Source organism: Arachis hypogaea, chromosome 13 (assembly GCF_003086295.3).
Source record: "Arachis hypogaea cultivar Tifrunner chromosome 13, arahy.Tifrunner.gnm2.J5K5, whole genome shotgun sequence".
Lineage (NCBI taxonomy): Eukaryota > Viridiplantae > Streptophyta > Magnoliopsida > Fabales > Fabaceae > Arachis > Arachis hypogaea.
Genome location: NC_092048.1, coordinates 127668219 through 127675578, shown reverse-complemented (window position 1 = coordinate 127675578; position 7360 = coordinate 127668219).

Genomic DNA, 7360 nt, shown 5'->3' with positions numbered 1-7360 from the left:
ATCCGAATTCTAGCTCCAAGGGAATGCCAATATGTCTGAGCTCCAAAGGAAAGTGAGATGCCGAGGCTATTCAGGAATAAAGAACTCATAGCCCCATTCAGTAATTGGAACTGAGCCTCATCGACAACTCTGATACCTCATGTATTTTTATCTTCTTTAGCCTTATCTTATTTTTGGTTGCTTGAGAACAAGCAACAATTTAGGTTTGGTTTTATGATAAGTGAATATCTTATACACTTTTCCATAGCATTTTCATAGTGTTTTTAGTTAGATTTCATTAATTTTTATTAATATGTTTTAGTGAAAAATTCATCTTTTGGATGCTACTTTGAGTTTTTGTGTTTTTCCTATGATTTTAGGTGATTTTTGGGCAAAAATGGCAGAGTTAGCAAAGTCTTGTTCAGAAAGGAAGAAAGGATAGCAGATGCTGTCAAATCCTGACCTCCGTGCACTCTAACGAGCATATCTTGAGCTATAAAGGTCCAATTGATGCGCTCTCAATGGCGTTGGAAAACTATCGTCCAGAGCTTTTCCAAAATATATAATAGTTTATACTTCTTTTCCAAATCACTGCCCCTAACTGGCGTTGAACGTCCACATCTAGAGTTCAACGCCCAAGAAGGATCAAAGCCCAGTGTTGAACACCCAAGACTGGCGTTCAACGCCACTAAGGGACCAAGAGAGCACGAGTTCACCCCCTAACTGGTGTTCAATGCCCATTCTCCAAGTTGAACGTCAGGCTTGGACGAGCACAAGACCAAAGTGGGCACCAAGTGAATTTTTGCACTCTTTAGCTTAGTTTAGTTTATCTTTGTACTTTTTAAATTTAAATTAACATCTTTTAGGGTTAGCATCTCCTATATAAAGAGAATATCACTTAGGTTTAAGAAGGAACTTGTATCATACTTTACTTTCAGATCTGAGTTTTCTTTGTAAACTATGTGTAACTAAACCTCTTAGGTTAAGGTTAGGAGCTCTGCTGATTCCTATGGATTAATAATATTATTGTTTCTATTTTAATATATGTTTGATTCCATTCCATGATGTATTGTTGTTCTTCATCCAAATGAGACTGGGTATGTCCCTTTTTCTACATGAGTTCCTTACGAGTCCTGACCCGGATAGTATTGAGTTAAAGCTTGAGAATACATCACCTGAACCAATAATTCATCTAGGCTAATCGAGGATAAGTGACATATAATCCGGTTAGCTATGGGTGATGAGGTTTCTGTGTCCCTAAGGTTAAAACATTGAGCTTCATTCTTCGATCTAGAAGATCTGACCATGTTTGTGGCATTTTGAGTAGGATCACAGAGAAGAGTGAATTGCATGAGCTTCACCCTCGTTTATATTGAATGACCACTGACAACGGCGTTTGATATGAATTAGAGAAGATTGACTTGATGAAAGGACATGAGTTAATCACTTACAACTTTTCTATAGAATGAATCATTCATTGTTAAAGTAGTCCGTAAAAAGTATTAATCCAGAAAGATAAAGCATCTCCAAAGCCTTAACTGATTTCTTATTATCGTTTCTTTATCAATTCTTTATTGTTTTCTTTATTTTCTTGTTTATGCGCATTCAACGACAAACATTATCTTTCTATTCGCCTGACTAAGATCTGCAGGATAACCATTGCTTGCTCAATCCAACAATCCTCATGGGATCGACCCTCACTCACCTGAGGTATTACTTGGACGACCTGGTGCACTTGCCGGTGAAGTTGTGCGAGTTCAATTTCACGCACCAAGTTTTTGGCGCCGTTGCCGAGGATTGTTCGAGATTGACAAACTACCGGTTGTCTTGCTCCTTAGATCATGTAATTTTTATTAGTTTTTCTTTAATTGTTTTTGTTCCGAGGGTTATCTGAAACTATAGGTCGATCTCGGATGAGATCTTCTATACCGGTCGGAGATGACGTGTCCGGCTGGTGGGTGACGGCCTAAGCTGTCGTGTCCGACTTGTTGGGCTGGCTATGCTGCTGATCCTTTGCCACCGGAGGGTGGGGATACCTGCAAGAGACTCCGATGCTTAAGTTAGCAAGGGTATTAAGCAGGTTTTTTAGTTGAATCAGAATATGAGTTATACCTGGGTGCTCCAGTGTATTTATAATAGTGTGGAGTGACCTTTCTAGATAAGATAAGTTATCTTATCTTATCTTATCTTTGGGTGAAGTCATCTTATCTTCTGGGGAGCCGCCCTTATCTTTCTAGGCTTTAACTGCCGTTTAGATTGGGCTGTGCCCCCTCATTTGGGCCTTCTTGGGCCTCTGTAGTGATTTGGCCGAGCTCTTGGAGAAGAAGTCGGGTAGTCTGACCTGAAGAGATCGGTCGACTTGTCGCTAAACATCTCGCGTCGGACAGCTCGACCCAGGATATGAACAGTGCCCCTGCTCGAGCTCGATCTTTCTTTTGAGGTCGAGTCCTAATTTTAGGACTTCGATCCTTCTCTGGTGAAGCCGAACTCGAGCATTTTGTCGACTTCTTCTTTGTAGAGTTTCCCTTTGAATGTGGAATGTTTTTCTTTGTTTTTTGAAACAGGCGTTCCTTTTATTCTTTTGAAATGCGCATTTTTCTAGCTTGGGAACGTGCGAGAGTTTTAATGACCCCTTAATTCCTCTCTTTTGTTGCCATTTTTCCCTCTTTTCATCATTTGAACTTTAGCATTTTCAAGGATTTGGCTTCCGTTTCTTCTCCTCTCTTGCTCACTGTAACTCCTTTTTTTGCCCTTCTATTTTCTGGTTTTCCTGGGACTCTTCATCTTTTACACTTTCGCGCTTCTTCTTGTGGCATTATTGGTGACTGTTTTGTTCTTTTCGGAGGGCGATCTTCGGCCTCGCTATTGCTTCATCTTCTTAGTGTTCATTGTCTCTTCCGCCTTTTCAGGTATGTTTCTTTCTTTCTTCTTTTACCGTTCTCATTTGTTTTATTTTTTGTGGAAGTTTCAATCTTGCTTGAATTTTCGTTGGAAAGCTTGAACCTTTGTATCGTCATGCTTGATCGTTGCTATGACGCATGTTTTCCTTTGCCCTGTGTATGCCCCTTTGCGTTTTCCCTGATAGTTGATGCTCTTTAGGGTTTTGCATGTTTGTTTATTGTTGTTTAGTGTTCCTCTGCATGTTGTTACTGCATTTTTTATCGTACTTTTGATGAACTGCTGTTTGCTTTTTAAGAAAGATTGCTCCTTTGATGACTTTCGCCATGGTGGTAGTTTTTGTAGAGGATAACGATTTTCTGGGATCTTGCTTTTTGACTTTCTTTTCATGTTGTTGCTTGTCTGGAAGAGGATTTGTTTTTCTTCGTCGAGAGTTTTAGGGTGTAGCTTTATAGATTTTTTCTGGGTCCTTATTCTATCCCTACCTCCAAAGGATGCCCCTAGACTTTGGTGTGTGTCTTGGGGTTTTCCTTTTACTATTTGCGCTGCTCTGAGTCGAGTTGTTTTGATTTCGCCCGAGCTGTTTTGGTTAGTAATCCCTTTTCTTTTTCTTGTTGTAGGACTAGTTGACCATGTCTTCTCGCAAAAATGTTGTTGAGACGTCTTCTAAGGTTCCTGAGGAGATGTCTGACTGGTTGGACTCCCTTGTGTTGCTGTGTGTTTCTCTGTCTAACTCTGAATTCTGTACGGAGCTTAGAAAACATCATCGGATTTGTAGTAGTAGAGATCAAGAGAACAACTACGAATTGGTAGCACCTGATCCTGATGAAAGGGTTTGCTTCCCTGTTCCGACCCAGGGGGAGCGTCCCTTTTTGTATGCATACGACTTCTTTTTTAGTCAGATGAACATCACCCTTCCTTTCACTCCTTTTGAGACTGGCCTGTTGTGGTCGTGTAACGTCACTCCATCTCAGCTTCATCCGAACTCATGGGAATTTATCAAAATTTTTCAATTGGTCTGTCAAGAATTTGATATTAAACCTTCTCAAACTCTTTTTCTATACCTCTTCGTGTTGACCAAGCCTAGGACTACCAAAAATAAAGATTCTTGGATTTCTTTTAGGTCTGCCCAGGGACACAAAGTTTTTTCCATGTATGATGAGTCTTTCAGGGATTTTAAGAATTACTTTTTTAAGATCCGAGCTGTTGAAGGTGCTCGTCCTTTCTTTTTGGATGAGAATGGCGAGCCCAGCTTTCCCTTAGAATGGCAGAGGAATGTAGTGGTGTCTAGGTACACCTAAGAGATGTTAGACGAAGTTGAGCAACCTTTTGTAACCATGTTAGAAGAAAACTGGGGGCAGCCTCCCCATCTTGATACTAAGAATTTTGTAGAAAACCCCTTACTCCTCCGAGCTGAGTTGGGTAGGGGTCAGCTTCCTTGATTTTTGTCGTATTTTGTTTATTTTGTCGAGTTCATTCTTCTTATTTTCTGGTTGATAATTTGGTTTTCTTTGTGTATTTTCAGAGATGGTTAAGAATAATGACTCCATGAGGGCCTTTAAAAAGGCAAGGAAGGCTACGGCTGCCCAGAATATCTCGGCCAAGGCGGCTGGGGAAGGATCTTCTCATGTTCCTCCTAAAAAGCCGATATTGAGTACTTCTGGGCCGAGGAAGATGATTCCTACTCCTCAGGTCCACTTGGCTGATCCTCCCCAAGCCTCTGCTGCTACCTCTTCTCCTACTGCCGTCCCTCCTCCAAAAAGACAGAGAACTGTTGAGCCTTTCAATCTGGATGCCCCCGACTTTGACGCTGTCGGGTTTGTTGATCAACAAATTGCTCCTTATGGTGTTGTTCCTACTAACGATGTATCCATTCTTCATCATTTGGACTTCATTACCCGAAGCAGTATAAAAATGGCACACATGGGGGCAGCGTTATTTCGGACTGCCCAAGATGTTCCAGTTCACGCGACAAAGACTTTTATGGAGGAGGCCAAGTCGGAATATGACAGGATCAAGGGGTTAAAGGAGGAGCTCGAAGTGAAGGTGGCTAAGCTGGAAAAAGAGTTGGAAGGTGAAAAGAATAGAGCTGTTGCTTTGGCGGCCTCTGCAAAGTTGGCTGAGGACACGGCGTTGAAGCATAAGGAGAGCTATGTCACCACATATAGGGAGATGATGGATCTTAGGGAGAGTTTAGAGTCTGTCCGAGCTGATTATGCCGAACTTCAAGGTCATCTTGTAGGTAGTGTTAATGCTGCTTATGAGAACCTAAAGGAGCAGGTTCGAGTTCTTGCACCCGAGCTTGACCTTACTCTTTTCAGCTTGGATAACATTGTGAAGGATGGTAAAATTGTTCCTGATGATCCTGATGATGATGACGATGTCGAGCCTCCTTCTGTGCCTGCCGCCAAAGTCTCTGTTGTGCCGACTTCTTCAACTCCTACATTTAGTCATCCAGGGTCGGATCCTGATTGTCAGATCCTGAACTGAGATGATAGGACGGTAGATGCGGTGCCTCTTCATACTCGTCCTCCTTCACCCAGGGATGCTGCAACTGGGAACTCTTTGGATCCTCTATGATTATTCTGGATATTTTGTATATAGCCCGGCTTGTGGGCTTTGAACTCTATTATTCTGTAATTTTGTGGCTTCTGACTGTGGATACCTTTTAGTTGCTTTTCTGTTAGCAACTCTGTTTTTGGAAAAACAAAGTAGCTTTTCAGGCTCTTGGGGTCGACTTTAGGTGGCCTCTTGAGTCTTGTTATTATTATAACTTGTTTCTTTCGTAATATGCTTGTCTGCGCCTATCTGACACGTTCTAGGTTTTTGTGAGTGTTGGAACCTTGTTGTCCGACCTCTTTTGATTGCCTTCGTACTTTCATACTTGTAGTTTGAATCTTTTGAGATCGTGGATTTCTGGGTCCAACTTGCATGCCTTCTGTTAGCCGACTTCTTCATTTCGGCCTGGAGTTATTTCTAGTAACCCATTTTGTTTGGACCTTTTGTTAGGTATCTTTTTGATGGATTACCTTCTGGTAATTGGTTGGAAGCCGACTTTATTATGTCGGACAGCCTGTAGTAGCCCTTTTCAAGTACTTTTATGACTCGATAGGGTCCTTTCCAGTTTGCTGTCAGCTTTCCTTCTCCAGGTCGAGTTATTCCGATATCATTTCGGATTAGGATGAGGTCGTTCTCGGTAAAACCTCGCGGCACTATTTTTTATTGTATCTTGAAGTCATCCATCGTTTTAATGCTTCTTCCCTGATCCGAGCTCTTTCTCGGATTTCTGGAAGTAGGTCGAGTTCTTCCCTTTGAAGTTGGGAATTGGCCTCTTCATTGTAGTGGATCACTCTGGGTGACCCTTCTTCAACCTCCACTGGGATCATTGCCTCCATTCCGTAAGCTAATCGGAAGGGTGATTCCTTTGTGGTGGAGTGTGGCATTGTCCGATATGCCCATAGGACTTGTGGGAGCTCTTCGGCCCAGGCTCCCTTTGCATCCTGTAATCTCCGTTTTAGCCAGGCTAATATGACTTTGTTAGTAGCTTCTACTTGTCCATTGGCCTAGGGGTGTTCTACAGATGTGAATTGGTGTTTTATGTTTAGATCGGCCACCAACTTTCTGAAGCCTGCATCTGTAAATTGAGTGCCATTGTCTGTGGTTATAGAGTATGGAACCCCAAACCTTGTGACAATATTTCTATATAGGAATTTTCGACTTCTTTGGGCCGTGGCGTTAGCTAGGGGTTCTGCCTTGATCCATTTTGTGAAATAGTCGACCCCCACTATGAGGAATTTGACTTGTCCTGATCCTTGAGGGAAGGGTCCGAGAAGATCGAGTCCCCATTTTTCGAATGGCCAGGGTGAGGTTACGCTAATGAGCTCCTCTGGCGGGGCGATGTGAAAGTTGGCATGCTTCTGACATGGTGGACATGTCTTTACGAATTCTGTTGCTTCTTTTTGTAAGGTCGGCTAATAAAATCCGGCTCGGAGTACTTTCTTGGTGAGTGCCTGTGCTCTGAGGTGGTTGCCACAGATGCCACTGTGTACTTCTTCTAAAACTTATTTTGTATTGGAAGTCGGCACGCATTTTAATAATGGTATCGAAATCCCTCTCTTGTATAGAGTGTTATTTATGATAGTGTAGTATTGTGCCTTCCGTTTTAACCTCTTTGCCTCCTTCTTATCTGTAGGGAGTGTTTTTGTTTTGAGGTAATTGATTATGGGAGTCATCCATCCTTGATCCAGGCCTGTTATGGCTAGGATCTTTTCTTCTTCCGAGATTGACGGATTCTGTAGCATCTCTTGGATGAGGCTTTTATTGTTGCCCCTGGTTTGGTGCTGGCTAATTTTGAGAGTGCATCAGCTCGAGCATTCTGTTCTCGGGGTATGTGGCGGACCTCATATTCCCCGAGTTGTCCGAGCTGTTCCTTGGTTTTGTCCAAGTACTTTTTCAAGGTGGGATCCATGGCTTGGTAACTCCC